Source organism: Notamacropus eugenii, chromosome 6 (assembly GCF_028372415.1).
Source record: "Notamacropus eugenii isolate mMacEug1 chromosome 6, mMacEug1.pri_v2, whole genome shotgun sequence".
NCBI lineage: Eukaryota > Metazoa > Chordata > Mammalia > Diprotodontia > Macropodidae > Notamacropus > Notamacropus eugenii.
In genome coordinates, this window is record NC_092877.1 from 330,796,944 (window position 1) to 330,818,537 (window position 21,594).

General features: G+C 38.6%; 1 protein-coding gene across 5 annotated transcripts in view; it reads left to right on the forward strand.

Moving 5' to 3' along the window:
* The window catches only part of PLS1 (plastin 1), a 166,232-nt gene that overhangs the window by 63,643 nt on the left and 80,995 nt on the right, over positions 1-21,594 (forward strand). The window contains exon 1 of one of the 5 annotated variants that reach the window (XM_072618205.1): positions 10,734-10,897. The exons of the other annotated variants lie outside the window; for them this stretch is intronic. The gene's annotated coding sequence lies outside the window, so the exon portion shown is untranslated. Of the gene's footprint in view, positions 1-10,733; positions 10,898-21,594 lie in introns of those variants that run through there. 5 annotated transcript variants of the gene reach the window in all.

Genomic DNA, 21,594 nt, shown 5'->3' on the forward strand with positions numbered 1-21,594 from the left:
TCTGAACAGTTTTTCTAAATAATATTCTACTGTTGATATTTAGCAATGAAATCAGAGAATTACAGAAGGTCAGAGTGGGAAAGAGTGATAGAGGCTATTTAATCCAAATCATACCTGAATAAAAATACCCTTTATAATAACATCCCTAATAAATGGTTATCAGTTTTGATTAATATTCCCAGTTCAACCACTCTTCATGTGATTTGGTCTTGAGAGGCCCATGTCTATCCTGATCCTGGTGCTCTGGACATTCTCCACCTTATCTATACCCTTCTCAAAATATGGCACCCAGAATGGAACATAATACTCCAGATGTGGCCTGAGCAGAGTGGAAGGAGATATCACAGGACTATCCTCTCTCTAGTCTTGGCCACTATGCTTCCCTTAATGTAGCTGATGAATTTACCTTTTTGATTCCCAGGTTTTACCACCGATGATTAAGGTACAGGCAGCTCCCTGAGGTCTTTGTCACATGATCTCTTTTCCAGCCTGGTCTACCCCATCTTATTCTTTTATCGTTGATTTTTTTAAAATCCAAGGATTCATTTTTCTTTAATAAATGTTACCTAATTAGAGTTTCCCAGTGCAAAGATATTTTTGAATCTTGATTCTGTCATCTAGTGTGTGTGCCATTCTGTATAACCTTGTGTCATTTCTGTGTTTGGTGAGCATGCCTTCTATGTCTTCAACCAAGCTACTGATAAAAAAAAAAAATTTAATAGTACAGAGACAAACTCAGTTAACTGGGTCACTCTATTAGATATCATCCCAACATGACGTTTGTTGAAGTAATGTCTATTTGTAAAGCACTTGGCGTAATAGATGCTATAGAAATTATTCGTCTTATGACTCCTACTCTTCCATTCCAGGCATTCAACCAGCTCTGAATAATGTCTAACTGTACTTTCATCTAAATTATACCTCTCCATATTCTCTGCAAGAAAAGCAAGAGAAATTGTTTCAGATATTCTGCTAAAATCTGGGTAAACTATACCCAAAGCCTTCTTCTGGTCTACCAGCCAAGTAATCTCATTTAAAAAAAAAATGAAGTTAGCATGGTCTCACCTGTGTTTATAAAGCCAGACTGTCTCTTTGTGATAATTACTATGCTGCCTAGGTTTGTGTCAGCTTCATGTCTGGCAAACATGCCTTCATCCAAGTAAGAATATGAAACAGCACTCTTGGATTCTATGAAAGTTTTCATTAGCCATCCCCTTTGAGCTTTTTTTTTTTTTTTTTGCCAGTCAAGCTCTCTGGCCTGTAGTGTGTAGGTTCCATTCTCAGCCATTAAAAAAAAAAGAAAAGAAAATACTGGAGTATTTGTCCTTTCCAAGTCTGGGCTACTTTTCTATTCTTTATGGTCTTTCAAAGATGACTAATCACAGCTCAGCAATCATATTGTTCAATTCTTTCAGCACCCTGGGACATATAATTTATGTGAATCCATTGACTTGAACTCAAATGAGACAGCAAGGCGCTTCCTTACTATCTTCCTACTTATCCTCGATTTCAGCTCCTTGTTAGCCATTTTTCTTTGGTCTTAAGTACAAAGATCATTCTCTTTGACAGAGAATATAATCTATCTAAATTAATACTACATATGATATCATATACTTTCATTCCGTTCTGTGTTTTTATGATTACAGTTCTGTTCTAAGATAGGAATCGAGGCTGTTAGAGATATATTAAGGCATTATCATTAAGAGTTAGGCCATAAGTTCTTAGCTGTTAAAACTTTACTTATGAACATTAACCATTAAGCAGATTATTTTATTCCTGATGGTCTAGTATAATCCTCCAGAAAGTTGGGATCACTTTCCCCCAAGATTAGAGTTTATCAGGCTATCTAAAAACATTTCACAGAACATTTAATGTCCATAAATGATTTTCTTAATTTTGTCTTCCCGCCCTTGAACCACTCTGTCCCTTCCTTCACTCATACTTCTACCTTGACCAGAAGTCAAGAAGTAGGAGAGGCGATATGAACACTGGCCTTAGAACTCAGAGGATCTGGGTTCAAGTTTTGCCTGTCACCTGTGTGTCCTTGGACAACCCAACCTTTTACATAAGAAGCACTTAGTAAATGTTTATTGAATGAATTACATTTGTGGGGCTTAGTTTCCTTATCTGCAAAATGAAGGGGTTGGACTAGGAGACCTCAAAGTACTTGGAGTACTAAATCCTAGAGTCTTCGATATGTCTCAGGGACTTGAGTGGCATTATCTGGAGCTTTTGGTAACTGCAGGTTAAATTTGCTGGCTTGAATTTCAGTATCCTCTTACCTTAACTTTCTATAGGGTAAATAGAACTTCTGTATCTTAAAATGTGAAGACTGAACAGATAAAAGAGCCCATTAGGGTGAATACCTTTATAAAGAAGTCTATAGAACAAAGCTGTATCGCAGTAACTGACCCAAAGCAATAGTGTTTTGTTGAGCCAAGTGAATAATTTTCTTTGGAGCAATAATGTGTTCCCTGATCACTGATCCCACAACAGCCATTCTCTATGGAGAAATTGTGCATTTGAACACCCTCAGGGGAGAAGGGGGAGGAAAAGTATAACTGACCTCTGGCTATAAAGGAGTAATTACCTGTAATCTCAGAGGTCACTTATTCCACTCTTGAAAAAAAACAAAACAACGAACCTGCCTCAATTACAAATCATTCACTATGTTAGCCTAATCACAGGAAAATATGTGGGGATTTGGAGCAATAAAAGGGGGAGATTGGTGAGTGTATAATCTTTTCCATTTTCCCTTAATGGGTTTATAACATTTCTTTCCACTTTCTAACTCATTCCAAAGTCTCAACATCAGCATCTCTTTCATCTCCAGTTCCTGCATGGTGGGAAGAGGAGTTCAGAAAATGGTGACAGACTTTATGACAACAACAACAACACTTATTCTAAAAACATTTGTTGTGCACCAAGCCCTAAAGGTAATGAGAAGGAAGACATAGTTCTTGTCCAAGGCAGTTAGAAGTCTAGCTAAGAAGACAAAAGGCTAATGTAGAATAGGTTCAAAAGGATAAATGGGACTAGCATGGCCATAAAGAGTGATTTCAGGAGTGTGGAGAAAGTCCAACCCTTCCCTGCCTCCATCCCCGCCCACCCCAGCCCGGAAAATCTCCACTTCTTGCTCATTGGATGATTGAAATTTTGCAGTGAGAGATTCATTCTTTTTGTTTAAGAACACTTTTAAAATCCAACATCCTAACCCTAAGGAAGAAGTAACATTAAGCCTTAAGTAATCATACAATCCTTTCCCGACTTGGAGTGGAGTAGGAAGGGGAGAGAGAATCTGAAGACACTGGGCCCTGAAGTGCCAGTGAAAATGGAAAAAGAGGTACTGGCTTCATAATCTTGGAAAGACCAGTCCCCATTTAATAAATAAATGTACAAGTGTTTGAGAATTGGGAGAAATGAGTGATTGCGATGGGGATGGGTTGAAATCATGGAAGGAAGTAGACATAGAGTGATAGAGAGAAAAAAGACAGCAATTCTAAGGTGGGCAAAAGGTATTAAGGGGTCAGTGGTAGATGAGTTTAAAAAGATCAAGGAAGTCTGTGGGTAGGGAACTTTGAATACATGGTGGAGGAAGCTATTTTTGATCTGTAGCTAATGGAAGCCACTGTGTTCAAGCAATGATATGATGTGGTGAAAATAGTGTCAGAGGTAGATGGGAGTGGTTATCTTTGGATGAGATGGATTTCTGCCAGAAGAGATTGAAGGCAGTGAGAGTAGGAGGCCATTAATTTGGTCTTTAAATATCTGTAATTACAAAGCATTTGGTGTTTACTAACACTCTGAATTGTACTTGTCAGTAGTTATTACTTGACCTTTACATATTTGAAACTTTCTTTATTGGCTATGATTCAAATGCATCATCCCTTGTTCCCTGTACAACCCGAACAACTTTCCAATCCTTTCTCCATGGTCTGCTAACCATATAAGAGGCAACAAAACCAAGAGCGAAACACTGAATTACAATATAAAGGAAGGAAAGTGATTTTAGTAACTGCATTCTCCACACTCATACACAAATGGGAACAATCTTCTATTATAAGGAAGTTAGAATTTAATTGCTCCTTAATCTCTCTAATTCCCTACTTTAGTGAGAGGACACATCAAGTTGTGACCTCATGGAAGATTCATGACTCCAGTTTTATTGTTCTTCTTTCCATTTTGAAGAGGACCAATGACATCTTGGTAGTGAATGCTTATGGTGCAGTGCCTTCTTTCTCTTGGAGTTTCTTTCTTTTTAGTTTACAGCATTTACTTTTATAAGATTTTGAGTTCTAAATTTTTCCCCTTCTTTCTTTTTTTTAATGTCTATTTATTTATTTTTAGTTTTCAACATTCATTTCCACAAAATTATGAGTTTCAAAATTTCTCTCCATCTCTCCCCTCCTGCCCCCCCAAACACCATGCATTCTGACTACCCCTTCCCCCAATCTGCCCTCCCTTCTGTCACACCCCTTCCCTTCCCTTATTCCCATCTTCTCTCTTTTCTTGTAGGGCAAGATAGATTTCTATACCCCATTACTTGTATTTCTTATGTCCCAGTTGTATGCAAAAACAATTCTCAACATTCATTCCTAAAACTTTGAGTTCCAACTTCTCTCCCTTCCTCTCTACCCACCTATCCCCACTGAGAAGGCAAGCAATTCAACATAGGCTATATATGTGTAGTTTTACAAAAGACTTCCATAATAGTCATGTAGTATAAGACTAACTATATTTCCCTCCATCCTATCCTGCCCCCCCATTTATTCTATTCTCTCTTTTGACCTTGTTCCTTCCCAAAAGTGTTTACTTCTAATTGCTCCCTCATACCATTTGCCCTCCCTTCTATCATTTCTCCTACCCCATTTATCCCCTTCTCCCTTACTTTCCTGTAGTGTATCATATCCAATTGAATGAGCATGTTATTCCCTTCTTAAGCCAAATGTGATGAGAGTAAGCTTCACTTTTTCCCTCTCACCTCCCCCCTTTTCTCCTCCATTGAAAAAGCTTTTTCTTGCCTCTTTCATGAGAAATAACCTGCCCCATTCCATTTCTCCCTTTCTCTTCCCAATATATTCCTCTCACCCCTTGATTTTATATTTTTAGATATCATCCCTTCCTATTCAACTTACCCTGTGCTCTGTGTATGTGTGTGTGTATGTGTGTGTGTGTGTGTGTGTGTAATCCCTCCAACTACTCAAATACTTAGAAAAGTTTCAAGAGTTACAAATATTATCTTTCCATGTAGAAATGTAAAAAGTTCAACCTTAGTAAGTCCCTTATGATTTCTCTTTCCTGTTTACCTTTTCATGCTTCTCTTAATTCTTGTGTTTGAAAGTCAAATTTTCTATTCAGTTCTGGTCGTTTCATCAAGAATGCTTGAAAGTCCTCTATTTCATTGAATGACCATTTTTTCCCCTGAAGTATTATACTCAGTTTTGTTGGGTAAGTGATTCTTGGTTTTAATCCCAGTTCCTTTGACTTCTGGAATATCATATTCCAAGCCCTTCAATCCCTTAATGTAGAAGCTGCTAGATCTTGTATTATCCTGATTGTATTTCCACAATACTCAACTTGTTTCTTTCTGGCTGCTTGCAATATTTTCTCCTTGACCTGGGACCTCTAGGACTTGGTTACAATATTCCTAGGAGTTTCTCTTTTTGTATCTCTTTCAGGAGGTGATTGGTGGATTCTTTCAATATTTATTTTACCCTCTGGTTCTAGAATACCAGGGCAGTTTTCCTTAATAATTTCATGAAAGATGATGTGTAGGCTCTTTTTTTGATCATGGCTTTCAAGTAGTCTCATAATTTTTAAATTGCCTCTCCTGGATCTATTTTCCAGGTCAGTTGTTTTTCCAATGAGATATTTCACATTTCCTTCTATTTTTTCATTCTTTTTGTTTTGTTTTGTAATTTCTTGGTTTCTCATAAAGTCACTAGCTGCCATCTGCTCCATTCTAATTTTCAGTGAGCTTTTGAACCTCCTTTTCCATTTGGCTAACTCTGCTTTTTAAAGCATTCTTCTCCTTATTGGCTTTTTGGACCTCTTTTGCCAATTGAGTTAACTTATTTTTAAAGGTGTTACTTTCTTCAGCATTTTTTTGGGTCACCTTTAGAAAGCTGTTGACTCGCCTTTTATGATTTTCTTGCATTTCTATCATTTCTGTTCCCAATTTTTCCTCTACCTCTCTTACTTGATTTTCAAAATCTTTTTTGAGCTCTTCCATGGCCTGAGACCATTGCATATTTATTTTGGAGGTTTTGGATGCAAAAGCCTTGACTTTTAGGTCTTCTTCTGATGGTAAGCATTGTTTTTCCTCATCCAAAACGATGGAAGAAAATACCTGTTCATCAAGAAAGTAGCCTTCTATAGTCTTATTTTTTTTGGGGGGGGGGCATTTTCCCAGTCAATTACTTGACTTTTGAATCCTTTGTCAAGAGGAGGGTATACTCTGGGGACCTATAAGTTTTCAGTTCCTCCAAGGTGGCACAATCAAGGGAGAGGAGTTTACTCCTCTCCTGGCCTGTGCTCTAGTCTGTGAGCAACCACAAGCACTCTGTTCAGCCCAGGATCTGTGAATACAATTCCCTCTCCACAACTGCCTCCAGCTCCACTATGCTGACACTCTTCCTCAACCCTGGAGAGCCACTCAGAGCTGAGATCCAGATCAGCCACTCAATTCCCCCAGGGTTTTAGGTCATGGGCTCCAAAAATGGATGCTTCCACTGTAGTGACTGCTGCCTGCAGGGCCGAACCCATTCCCTTCTCATGCAGGGGAAAGAGCTTTCTCACTGACCTTTGAAGCTGTCTTTGGCATTTGTGGGTTGAGCAATCTGGAAACTGCTACTGCCGGTGGCACCTGGAAGGCTGCTCCAGTCCTGTCCCTACTGCCAAGTGCAGCTGGGCCTCACTCCATGCTCTGCTTGGTACCTGCTCTGATAGACCTTTCCCATCAGCCTTCCAGGCTGTCTTGGGCTAGACATCTCTTTTGCCCTGTTGTTTTGTGTTTTGTGCTGCTCTAGAATTTGTTTAGAGTTATTTTTTGCAGGTATTTTATGGGCTATGAAGGGGAGCTTCTATAGATCCATCCTTTGCCATCTTGGCTCCACCCCCTTCCCTGCTTTCTCTTCCCCCCTCCCCATAACAGCATCCAATCTGATTTAGACTATATGTGTACAATAATATTAATCATATTTACACATTAGTCATGTTGTGAAAGAATAGAATGAAAAGGGAAAAACTATGAGAAAGAAAAAAACAACAAAAAAAAGAGAAAATAATATGCTTCGCTCTGCATTCCAACTCCATAGTTCTTTCTCTGGATGTGGATAGCGTTTTCCATCAAGCTTCTTTTGGAATCATCTTAGATCATTGCATTGCTGAGAAGAACTAAGTCTATCAAAGTTGGTCATTGCACAATGTTGCTGTTACCATGTACAATGTTCTCCTGGTTCTGCTCATTTCACTCAGCATCAGTTTTGTAAGTCTTTCCAGGTTTTTATGAAATCCACTTGCTCATCATTTCTTATGGAACAATAGTATCCATTACATTCATATAGCACAACTTGTTCAGCTATTCCTCAATTGATGGGTATCCCCTCAACTTCCAGTTCTTTGCCACCACAAAAAAAGCTGCTATAGATATTTTTCTACATGTGGGTCCTTTCCTCTTTTTTATGATCTCTTTGAGATACAAACCTGGTAGTGGCATTGCTAGTTCAAAGGATATGCACAGTTTGATTGCCATTTGGGCATAGTTCCAAATTGTTCTCCAGAGTAGTTGGATCCATTCACATCTCCACCAACAATGCATTAGTGTTCCAGTTTTCTCACATCTTCTCTGACATTTTTCATTTTCTTTTTTTACCATGTTAGCCAGTCTAATAAGTGTGATATGGTACCTCAGAGTTGTTTTAACTTGCATTTCTGCAATCAATAGTTACTTAGGATATTTTTTTCCTATGACTATGGATAGCTTTAATTTTTTCATCTGATAGCTGCTTGTTCATATCCTTTGACTATTTATCAATTGAGGGATGACTTATATTCTTATAAATTCGACTCAGTTCTCTATATGTTTTAGAAATGAGGCATTTATCACAGACATTGACTGTAAAAATTGTTTCCCAAGCTTTCTGCTTCCTTTCTAATCTTGGTTGCATTGGTTTTGCTTGTGCACTGGAGTTTCTTTCTTAGGCATCTTTTAGTGCAGGCTGAAACTTGGCTAACACCTCTCACCTAGGCTCTAGATTCATCAGGATCAAGCTACACCTCCTGAGTTTGGGAACAATCATGACCATCTTTCTCCATGTGATCCTCTTCATTCTCCCTTTCTAGGAATAGCCCCACTGCTTGCGACTTTCACATCTGTCTGCACCACCCCCACGTCTAGTTGTCCATCTACTTAAATCTCCTTCCTTGTTCAGAATTCCCCAGCAATTAATCCTTATCTAATTATATCACCAGCTTCAGCCAGCCTAAGAATTGTGGAAGGTACAGTTCAGCAAATTTCTGCCAATTAAGAATATTCTTTTGACCTAAATGTTATGAGAAATGAATTCTTAAGATCACATGTACTATACAAACATATTACTCCAAATAACAACAAATACTTTTTCAGTAACTGCTACGTGAAAGTCACCATGTAAGGTGCTGAAGGAAACATAAAGATAAATAATATGGGATCTCTACCCAATTTAAGTTACTTGTTGAGACATATGACATTAATACAAAATAATCATTAACTATAAAGGAGAAATATAAATAAAGCACAATTCAGTGTTAAGGAGGAATCCAAAATTTAATCCTCTTGTTACGTTAACACTTATCACACACTCTTATAGTGATCTTAGCCTGTACTAGTTTATGTTTTCTGCAAATCTCATTGCTTCTTAGTGATTTGCTTTGTTGTTTTGCATTTGTAATTTGGCTAGCATTTCTTATCAGCTGGAAATATATTTGTGTATATTTGTATTATATGTGTATATTTGTGCTTATGTTTGAGTATTTTAATTTTTTCAACGACCTGTAATTTTTTTCTTCTGCCCTCTCCTTCCTAAGTGTCAGATCTCAATAATGTTCAGACCCTTTTTGACTTTTTTTCATTTTCTTTTTTGTATTGTTGAAGTTCCAAGTTGTTCACTTTTGTGACAGCAGTGTACAGGGAGGAAATTGGCAAATTGTGGGGGGGGAGCGATATAATGCTTAAATGCACAGAGTCATCAGGGTCCAGCTGATGATGGGTCATCATCCAAATGAGAATCAGGATGTGGGTTTGGGGAGGAGAAAATTTTACTTTTTAAAACCAGTCATGGAATCTTTGATAAACCAGGAAGATAAATAAGACATTGGGATAGCTCATTCATATGATTAATAAACTGAGTAATGGATGTCGTGTCACTTTCTGCTCATTTCACTATTTACTCTTTAGATAAAAATTTATAGGTATTTTTTTTTACCAGGCAAGGCAATTTTTATTAGTATTCATGCTCTACTTTTTAATACCGTTAGAAAACACTTGCAAATTTCTTTCCTCCCCAGAGAATTATCTGTTAGATGAAAACTGGCTCATCTTTGACAAATGATCTCAGTTTCCTCTCCTGTAAAAGGAAGTACTGAACTAAATGATTTCTAAGGGCTTTTTGGGTTTTGACATTCTATGATTCTGTGCATGTTCAGTCACCATTCAAAACTGCTTCTTTCATTGAAAAAAAATCACAAAATCTCAGAGCTGGAAGAGACCTCAGGCTAGCTAGTCCAACTGAGACTCCTGAAGGATTACTCCTACAGGGGCAGCAAGGTGGTACAATGCACTGGGACTGGGGTTGGTATTACCTGAGTTCAAAATCTTCTCTTAGACCTTTACTAGCTGTGTGACCCTGGGCAAAATCACTTTACCCCAACTGCCTCAAAAAAAAAAAATTCCCTTTACAATAGACAAGTGGCCATCTGACAACTTTTTGAAGTCCTCCAGTGAGGAGGAAACTGCTCCCTCCTTAGCTCACTTCACATCTGGGTAGATTGAATCAGTGGGAAATTTTCCTTTATATCATACCTAAATTTACCTTTTGCAACTTCTGTCTATTGCTTCTTTTTTTGCCTCTTGGGGCCAAGTAGAATAATTCAAATCCTTCTTCCAAGTGAGACCATTCAGCCCCTTGAAGTGTGGCCCTCCTCAATCTTCTCTTTTGGGGGCTAAACATTCCTACTTTGTTCTGCTAGGATCATGCTGGAAGGCAACTGAAAGAGTTATCCTGGGACAGCTGGGGTGGTCATTCTGGGGTCCTGTAGGTTAGAATCAAGGCCCTTTCCTGCCAACAAAGACTAGCCATCCCTTGAGAGAGCCCATAAGATCTGAACTGTCTGCTGAACCCAACACATACAGTCCTGCATACTCTTTTTACTTTTGCCTTTTTCTCACTGATCCCCTCTAGAAACTGTCTGCACTTTCATAGAGTGAAAACAGCCTTGCACTTTTTCAAAATAAAATTGGAGGCTGCACCACACACAACCCAACTATAAAGACAAGATGGAACAGCATGGTGTAGTCCTATGACCGAGCAGGCATGATTGTGACATCTTCCTTGAATGACATTCCAGGGGCAAAGAGTCCATGGCACACTGAGATACCGCCTCTATGACTGTGTGTCATTTACATTTTAGCCTCTTGAATGTTTTTATAGTTTTGAAACCACACCCATCCTGAAGCTTGGCCTTTCTACTGAGACCAAGTTCTTTTGTGATAAAATCAACAGTAGTAGGCAGAATACTGCTCAGTGCCGACTTGCTGCTTTCTTGTAGTCTAGACTTTGCCATAGGATTATTGACCATATTAAACTTGAAATCTCCTGAACCTGTATCTACTGTCAGTTGACCGGACCAGCATAACCAGGTATGCAGAATTTACTTTTATTTTGAGCACAACTGTAGCCTTGGTCACTGTGGCTGTTACTGGCCATTTATTCCATTCAGGGCATGTTTGCTTTCCAAGGTGCTCGCTACCAGTGCGTGTCCTGAATGATCAGTAGAATTAAGTGGCGGTTTTGTTGGGTGGAGGCACAGAATTTACAAATCTCCTTCTGTTTTCTTTTCCTTAAATGTCTTCACCTTCTCCTAATTGAACAGCAATTATGACAAGAGAAGGCTCTGTTCGGGCTTATGCAGCCACAAGTGTATATGGCTGGGTTTCAGCTTTTTCTCTCTGAAAGAGTATTGATACGAAGCTGGAAAGGCAATAAACAGAATATGCCTTTTCTAGCAGGCACTGGTGCTACTGCTTTTTAAATCTTGACATTTCCTGTGGGGGAAAAGCAGTTAATCCACACTTCAAATTTTACCTTGACTGGCTATGAGTCCCTCTGTTCCAGATATCCCGGGTGAGGGGACACCAAATAATCCTGTGGTTAAAAACATAACAGCTGATAGCAGAAGCTGTGCAAACCAGACTGAGGATACTGTATAACCATGGTTGAGCATCCTCGGGAGGGGGTACTTAGACTCAGTGCACCATCTATCCTTTCTGATTACTCTTGCCATTCCAACTTTTCCACGTTCTAAAAAATGAATTAAAACACAGAATTATCTCCCTGCTCTGAAGGTTTTTAACTCCCTATCACCAATAAATTTCGGAAGTAGTGAAGGCTTTTCCAAGATTAATTTCTTGTTAAATACTGTCTTTTATGGGGTCATATTTGTTGGTTGATTATTAGAGGAGCCAGATTAATTCCAGTGCTTTTCAAACTAAAGCTGAAAATAGGCAGTTTGCTGTGCATGTAAGACTGAGAAGCTCTTGAATGATGCATGTTAAGGAAACTTTGATACTGATACCACTGATAAATTTGCATAGTACTTACTGCCAAAGTACAAAAACTGACTTGAGTTTTCTGAAAGCAGAGGCAGTTTTGAAAAAGTTAAATATATCTCCTTTTTGCAGCAGCATTCATAAGCACATTGTCTACCCAACTTTGAGAACTGTCCAATTACTTGTATATGAGTTGTTTTGTTTTTAATACATCAGAGAAATGAAAATGATCTGTGAGTGAACCTGAGCTTGACTGTGCTTAAGGGAAAGCACAATTCAGAACTAATTACCTCTAGATTGGGAGTGCCAAGAAAAAAAATATACAAAACTGTCTTGCAGCCTTTAAACATACACACACACACACACACACACACACACACAAACTTCACTGCAGCTTTTTGAGAAAGCAAAATCTCCTTTTCCATGTTAGACTTTGAGTACATCAGCTCCATTTCTTTCAGTCAGTTGTTTTTATAATCAACCAGCCAACTGCTCAATTGTGTTCTTTGAGAGGAGGGGGATAACATTCCTTTATGTTCCCCAGTTTAGATCAGCTTACTACCCAAAGCGTGACATTTGATTACCCTTATTATGTTACTTTGTGTAGCTACAAATGTTGCTAATGGCCAGAGAGAGTTATGGAGTCATTTAAAAAAAGAAAAAAAACTACTTCCACTCTGACCTCCAGTCAATTCTGGAAAAGGCGTAACCCTTAAGGACCACCCAGTAATTTAAGATGGTGGAGAATGTGAAACTACTACTGAAGAACGCAGTTCACAAACACTCCAAAGCTGTTCTCTCCTACATGCCTGAATCCTATTTTCTTCTAAATGTACTTTAGAGTGTTGATTTTAATCTCCAGAACCCTGTACAGTGAAGGAGGAACCTGTTACCTTAGAGATCCGTTCTCCCTCTGCAGTCTGCTGGTTCTAGCATTGTTGACCACGTTGGACATCTTCAGGCCCTTTAGCAAAACCATGTAAAGTGTGTACACCTTAATTTGCTTCTAGGTTAGGAAAAGGGTGAATTTTCAGTTTTCTTCATTCTCTCCACTCATCGCTGCCCTCACTGTCCCATGACCAGTTTTTTAACCTGCAGGAAGTCAGTCAAGTGGTCAGAAATGCATTGAGCCTAATCTATTTATATGGCATTGGAAGAATTTTTTTTCCTTTCTACCCACTGAAAGAGTTGTAGACAGACTTTTCTTTCCTCTGCATCCAGTAGATAAAATCTTGTATCCTGTGGGAATAAGAAGAATAATTATACTTTTTTCTTTGGAATATTCAGTCTTCTTTCTTTACCTGTTCTCCTTGACAGGTGAATAACTGGGTTGTTTTTGATCTGTTTCCATAGCCAATCATTCTGTTTGGAAATTATGGTCTAGAGGAAAAGGCACTGACCTGGATCACATGAGATATTTATAAAGTGCTTAACATGGTGCCTGGCACATAGTAGGTATTATATAAATATATATTTCCTTGCTCTTTCTTTTCCCTCCCCAGAACTGAGGTCCCTGGCTTTGAATTGAAATTTTGTTGATTATTACTTTTGTGACCTTGGGAAAAGTAACTTCTCCTTTCTAAGTTTCCTCATCTATAAAAAGAGGAAGTTGGAGTTGATAATCAATAGGAACTATCTCTTTCAACTTTAAAGCCTATGAAATAGTTGTTTAGAAAATGGACCTTACATGTGTCCAAACCCCTAAATTTCATGTTAGAGAACCTGGGTTCAAGTCCCAGCTCTGCCTCCTACTACCTGTGTGACCTTGTATAAGACCCAGTGGATCTCAGTTTCCTTATCTGTAAAGTGAAAGGATTCAATTCAAAGATATCTAACCCTTCCAGCTATAATTCTGGATATTATGGCATGAGTTGTACTTTATAGCATCATAAAAAAAAATAGAGAATTAGATTTCACAAAAAATGTAAAATGTTTTTCCTGTCAGTCATATCTATTTAAGCACTTTTCTTTGTTTCTTACATGATAATAAAAACTACCAATTGATTCAGTCATTTCAAATTTTAAAAAAATTTAAACCCATTTTTATTGGGTTGGAAAAAAAGAAAGAGATCATGGGGTTTATGGTCTAAATCTGGAAGGACTCTCAGAGTTCTAACACTCTTATTTGACAAATGAGGTGGAAGGCACAGAGTGGTGAAGTGAGTTGACTCAGTTTATATAGGTAAAAAGGAATACATTTGGGTTCTGGTGTACCAGTGAGAGGGGGAAATTCTAAAATCAAAGAGGATTTAAATTTTTTTAACCTAGATTTAACTGTGGGATTTGAACCCAGGTCTTGCTGACATGGGGCCAGCTCTCTGTACAGTATGCCACATAGCTCACTACTTTATCAGAGGATTTAAATCTGGGGTCCTGATATATTTATTCTTTTATGGTTGTTCAGTCATGTCCAACTCTTTGTGACCTTATTTGGGGTTTCCTTGGCAGAGATACTAGAGTGGTTTGCCATTTCCTTCTCTAGCTTATTTGACAGATAAAGAAATTGAGGCAAATAGGGTTGAGTGGCTTACCCAGAGTCACACAGCTACTAGGTATCTGAGGTTGGATTTGGCTTCAGGTCTTCCTGACTCCATGCCCAGTGCTCTGTCCACTGTGCCACCTAGCTGTCCTTTTTGTGTTCTTAGCTAACTCCAAATTTTGTTCTCTTGGACTAGAGGTAAGTCTAGTACCACGCTGTGGGATCTGTAGAAAGTAGTGATAGAAGTAACAGGCTTCCCAGGTGAGTTCCTAGGGAAGCAGTTCTCTGGGAACTTGAAGACATCAAGGCAAGGATAAAACTTCCCTTTAATTTCTTAAAAGGCTTCCAAAGATGGGAGAGGACAGATGCTTGGCCAATATTAGTTATTAGTAATTACAAATAAGGTCCTGTAAAAGATGTTGCTTATGGGAATTCCCAGATTACCTTTCTCTTCCTCTCCCCAGTATCTCTTTGATCAAAAATTTTATTTTAGACTCAGATCTTCTATGTACATTTATAGCCAGAGTGTTTTTCTTGGGAGCCTTGCTGGACATGATGGCTCCAGAAGACACAACTAGCAGAAGTTACCAACAGGGCAGATTTAGGCTTGAGGTGAGGAGACGCTTCCTCATAATTAAAGCTATACACCAAGGGAATGGGCTTCCTCAGGAAGTGGTGGGAATCTGTTGCATCTCGAGGCCTCCATTCCATTTCTGGATAATGTTTGCTGGCTATATTGTAGGGAAGATTCTTGTTCAGGTAGGACTTGGAGTAAATGGCCTCAAGGTCCCTTCTGGCCCTGAGATCCTGAGATTCCAGAACAGAGCCAGGAAATGAAGCCAGATCTCCAAACTCATCTGACTTTCCATTATTTCTTTTGATTAGATAAAGAGGGCATTCTCTGCCTCATTTCTTTTCTATGAACAGTGAATGGGTGTTGCCTCAGTTAGACTGAGACCTGTTTAAGCTTAAAAAGACTAAAGTTTCCCACTGTATCTGGGGCCATCTTCATTCTTCTTGATCTCTGAGATGGCTCCGGAGGAGAAAGTGAAGCCCTCCCTCACTTAAATCCAATTCACTTGCATGTCATGTTATCACCTCCTTGACTTCTTGGTCCTCTTGGAGAACAAAGGATAAGCAGCAGTAAGGAGTTCTTCACTTTCCCTCTAGCTGGCATCATTCTGCCTTGACACTAAGAGAGGGTGATATGGTGGAAATTATGCTTATTTGGAGTCAGAGGGCATGGGTTCAAACCCCAGATCTGTAATTTATTTATCCTGGCGATCCTCCATGAATCCTTTAATTTCTCTGAGCCCCAGTTTTCTCATACCTCAAAAGTAGGGTGGGGACTAGATGATATTTAAGGTTTTTTCCATCTTGAAAATCTGATTATATGATGTATGAACAGCCTATGATGGGGAAAAATAATTCATTTTTTATTTTTGTACTTAGAATCATAAGATCGTAGATTTAGATGTGGAAGAAGACTTCCAGTCTAGCACCATCATTTTGCAGCTGATGGTCCAAAAAAGCTAAGTGACCTGCCAGAGGTCACACAAGTAGTAGAAAATTTGTGTTAATGAATTGTGTCATGTCACTAAACACAGATACACACATATATGCAGTTTCCATTGAAATTTGAAATGCTACACCAGCAATCTGATTTTGTATTCTTGAAATGGCTATGCCAGAACTCAGTAGAGCATAATTATTCATATTTTATTTCAGCCTGCATTAATGGCAACAGTTTTTGAATTTGCCTGTTTTTTTAAAATGAGATGTCAGAATATAAAAAGTTGCAAAATTATATAAGAATATTATATGGTGGGATCAAAAGAGTGGTGATTGAGCCTAGATCCCTCATGTCACAGATGAGTAGACAGAGGCCCTTATGCACCAAGACTTCTTCAAGTTTCCAGTTATCTAGTGGCTAAGCCACATAGTGGGAATGATTTTTTAAAAAGTAACCTAACAAATAGATGAATATGAATGAATGCCCTCCCTTTCAAAGAAGTGCCCTAGGGACATTATACACTGATTCCAGCGTATAATTACTTAAAACATTTTTGGAACTCTATTTGGGGGACAGGCTGCAGGAGAAATTTGCTACCTTGGGTAGTATGGGTTCGAGTCTTGTACTTCTCCTATATATTGGCTTTGTGACTGAAGACCAGTCTACTGAACCTCTCTGGGCTCCTGTTTCCTATAAAATGAGGGCAGTGGCCTTCATGATTTCTAAAACCCTTTTTACTCTAAATAGAAGATCCATACTTGCAGACCTTATAGTTCAGTCTTTTCAAATATTCTTTTTTTTTTCCCTTTCCTTTTGGTCTAGACTTGTGATACCATTGAGGTAGGAACTCAAGGATGCTCCTTCTGCCAGTGCAGAGAAACAACTCTTGTATGGTCTTACAAAGTAGCCTGGTTTGCTGAGAACAGTGGTCAGGGTCCCATAGCCGGGATGTATGAAAAGCACAGCACTTGTGTCAGTACAAAGTTTAGTCAATAAGGTGGTCTTAAAGTTGGGTAATGCCATTTTTAATTTAAAAAAGAAGATGTGTCTTCGAAATAATGGAAGTGGTTTTTTTTCCTAAGGCATTTAACAGACCAGATCAGAGAATCAGTGGTGATATGTGCTAACATAGATTAGATATTATTGTCTGTCATATAATAACAATAATAGCTAACAATAGTCAGCATTTATACAATGTTTCAATGTTCACCGAACACTTTATGATAACTCATTTGATCCTTACATTTACCCTGTGGGATGGATGCTGTTATCATCCCTGTTTTCTAGATGAAGAAACTGAAGCCCACAGAGGTTGTGATTTTCCAAGGGTCACACAGATGGGGAATGTCTGAGGCAGGATTTAAACTCATGTCTTTGTGACTCAAAGTCTTAGCTCTAACCACTGTGCCTCCCAGCTGCCTAGGGGCCTGATCTAGCCCTCTGAACACAGTGTATATTCAGTTGATGCTGGCAATTGAACTGCTGCATTCTTTAATTAAAATAATGAAGAATTCTGTTTGCTCCTTTCATCTTGGTTACTGGGAAGTTATTTTCCACGAAATATTCTTGAGTGACATTTTTTTCTATGCCAGATTGCATAGAAAAAAATTAAGCTACTTTTAATTATGCAAATGTAAACTTTTCTATCCATATTCATGTTCTTCTGCCAACCTGTTGCCTACACTTCCGGTTTGTTTTCAATTATCTGAAATATTTCATATCTTGTTATCCTTATTACTGTCATTGCCAGTCTTGCAAAACTTACTTCTGAATCTTTGATTAATATTCATTGGATTCTTCAAGTTTTAGTCTTAACTTTTAATTGCTCATGCTAAAATGATCTTTGTGAGGAACTAGATCTTTAAAAACTCATGGCTAAATTTCTCTTGAATGTAACAAACAATACAGACTGGAACATTTTGCTTACCTTGGAATCTGAAAAGAATTCTTCACTGTGGATTACTTGTAAATTTGCATACTGAGTCATCTAATTTAGTGTTCTCAGGCATTATGAGAGATTGGATTTCTTGATCCCTGGTAAATGGGGCTCAAATCTCAACCTTGACTGTCTTCTGGGAAGGTGATTCCTTGGCTACCCTGGCAACTTGCTTGGTGACCTCATTGCTTGAGGATATAAAATTCATCCTCCTTGGCCATAGAATCTCAATAAGGACGTGTTTTCTAGCTCTGTCTTTTTAGCTTTTCTTTCTTATCTTATTGTTCTTTGCTAACATGAATAATTAATGTCTAGTTCTCTCATTTTTTTCTTTTCACATTTTAAGGTCACTCATCAAGTATATTATAATTTAATGTGAAATACACACTAATTGTAATTGTAATTATCTCCTTATAATTATCTCCACCCTGACCTGGAATAATTATCATCTTTAAGAAAGAATATAAAATCTTGACTGCTTCTATCCTGAACATTCAATTAGACTTATACTAAATGAAATAAAAATCACGGAAAAAGAAGGGGGTAGAGGATAATCTTAACCAGTGGATTTTGCTTTAAGTTGCTTGAAGTAAAATAAAAATTTCTAATAACTTGACCATCCTGTAACTTCACATTATCTGTCAGTTTAGCTGGTCGAAGTTCTTGGAGGCTAAGCCTAAGGACAGAGCTCGGTAGAGGAGTTGGAGTTAATCCAATCCTAGTTTTGGAGTTACTGCTTGACTGATTCCAATAATCAATTAAATCCCCTGGGGGTACAGAGATGAAAAGGTGATATGATCCCTGCTGGAGAAATGGATGATCAGTTTTTGCTGGCAGTCTGCTCACTGCACTGCTTCTACTCTGGCCCTCAATCAGTTAACAAACATAATTATTAAGTCCTTACCATATAAGGATTTATTAAGTGCTAGAGACACAAAGAAAGGCAAAAACAGTCTCTACCCTCAATGAGCTCATATTATGGGAGAAACAAAAAATTGTACATATAAGATATAAGTGTAAAATGGAAGGTAATATCAGAGTGCAATGGTTTTGGTTCAGTAGTATCTGACTTTTTATGACCCCGTTTGGGGTTTTCTTGGCAAAGATACTAGAGTAGTTTGTCATTTTCTTTTACAGCTCGTTTTACAGATGAGGAAACTGAGACCATGAGAATTAAGTGACTTGCCCAGGGTCACACAGCTAGTAGGTGTCTGAGGCCAGATTTGAACTCAGGAAGATGTCTTCCTGATTTCAGACTGGGAACTCTATCCACTATACCACCTAGCTGCTCCTAGCAGTGGGGTGGGTACCAGGAAAGGCCTCCTCCAGAAGGTTGGATTTGAGTTGAGTCTTGAAGGAAGTCATCATCCCTGAATGAAACCTTGGATCTTCCTTTGAATCTTGGGCTCTTTTTGCCCCATCTTGCTTACAAACAAAAAAATCCAAGCCACTTCCAGGACCGGTCTTCACATTGGCAGTCTTCTCCCTGCAGTGGCCTCCCCATTCCAGCTGCCCTTTATGCTTTGAATTGTTCAGAAAGTGGACTCCTTGAGAGCAGGGACTCTCTTGCTTACTTGTTTTTGTATGCCCAGGGCTTAATACAGTGACTAAGCCTTAATAAATGCTATATTTATCTACCTAATTGCTTAATTAGGAGAAAGGCTGTTGAGATTTGAGTCTTGGAAGTGAATATGAAAGACTCCAAGCAAGGTCTGAGAAGGTTTGATTTGGGGTAACTATGAGGATGGTTGTACTATTAATAGAAATGAGAACGTTGGGAGGTGAGCCTGGGCAGGTTTGTGAAGGAGAGAAGGCCCTTGGGTTCCTTCAAGGCCTTATTATGTTCTGCCTCCCATCCTAGATTCCCAATTAGCCTTCACCACCAAGAACAAACTCTGACACATCTATTCAAAGGCTCTTCCCTCTTCTTCACTCCACCCCTAATGCAAAGATTGTCCCTTCAACACTCAGCTTTTAGGAGTGGCCACACATGATTTACTATAAAAATAGGAATTTTTTTTTGAGTGTGTGTGTTCCCCTTTTTAAAAGATTAGGTGAGTATGTTAGATCGCAGTGACTTGTGGGCCCACATCTCTAAGTGCCATCCCACATCGTGCCTTTCCTCACTTTGCTCCAAACCCTGTCCCCTTCTGCTATAGAGTAGGAGAGAGGAAAAGAATGTCCAGATGGAATAAACAAGCAGTTTAACTCCCTATCACCAAAATACCTGATAGTTAATGATTTAATGAAAATGAACCCATGGCAGAAGTTCCATACATGTACCTTGAATTTAATTGAAATTCATTTTCATTAACTAAGGACAACTGGATTTTCAGTACTCAAAGAAGCCTAACTGAACTACAGCTCTGTTCATTAATCTGGATGTTTTAAGGAATTGGCTCATATTTGGATTTGAGGATTTTATAAATAGAGAGAGGTGGAAATGGGATATGCCACATCAGTTCGGACTTGGCCCTGAGTAGGTGTGGTTACAACCTGAAAGCTCCGGAAAACAGCTGAAAGCAAAGGACTCACAGTACAAACTGGTGGTGGTTTAAAGCCTTACTAATGGGCAGGTGAATTTTAAAGCATAGCCTGAGGCCAAATTAGAAAACTGGCTCAGAGGAGCAAGATTCTTAGAAACTTAATACAATTCAAAAGACTCACTTGCATCACCCTGCAAGTTTTGTTTTTAAGCTCCACCCAAGTGGAGGGGGAGAAGGGGATGGTAAGTCAAAGCAGAAAATAAGTAAACAAAGCCTGACGTTTTCATCCATCAGTGTTTTGCCAAGAAATGTGAATGAACCAGAGCAGTAGTGGAAGAAAAAATACCTAATTGTTAGAGAATTTAAGTCTCCATGTGCTTAGTAAAAGAACACCTAGTCTAAAGTGAGAAAACCTGGTTTTTGGTGTTCAGTTGTGGCTCGTTTTGTGTTGCTGTGGACCATGTTGTCTGTGGGGTTTTTTTGTCAAAGGCACTCTACAGTTTGCCATTTTCTTCTCCAGAGGATCAAAGCAAACAGGCTAAGTGACTTCCCCAAGGTCATGCAGCTACTAAGGTTCTGATGCTAGATTTGAACTCAGGTCTTACTGACTCCAAACACCATGCTCTACCCACTTTTTTGCTCCTTAATTTTCTATCTGTAAAATGGAGGGTTTGGTTTCAATGGTTTCTGGAATCCCTCACATCTCTGTCTTTCCTTATCCCCACTTTATCTTGATATCTTGTTTGTATGGTGTTTGACTGTTATCTCTCCCTTAGACTGTGAGCTCTTTAGAGAAAGGCTGTTGATTTTGCTTAGCTTAGCATGGTACTTTGCACAGAAGATGGGTTTGATAAATTTCTGTTGACTGATATTTTGATGATATAAGTTTTATTCAGGCAAAAAAGTTTTAATGACTTAAAGTCACTCAGGGAAATGGTAAACTGCAGAGTGCCTTTGCCAAGAAAACCCCACTTACATCTCTTAGAGCCTGAATAAAACCATAAGAATTGACGAACTCGATTTCAGTCCTGATCCTACTACCCCTAAGCCTTGAACATCAGTATACTTCACAGATGGATGTGGAGCAGGATTGGGCTTTACAGCTTTTAAAATTAGGTTAAGTATCCCACAATTTCAATATCTAAAACACACTAAACTGAGCTTTGAGCAAAGTAATGTGTTTTGTTTTGTTTTTTCACTTTGGGACAAGCTTTATCCTTTGGTTTCAAGTTCAGAGTTTAAATTCCAACAATGAAGCAGTTCAAGGGAGACTCAGTCCTAAGTGAGCTGTACATGAACTAAATCCAATCTCTCTTTTATTCTTGTAAATCAGTTACATAAATTATAGGAACTTAACTAGTAGTAAAGGAAAAG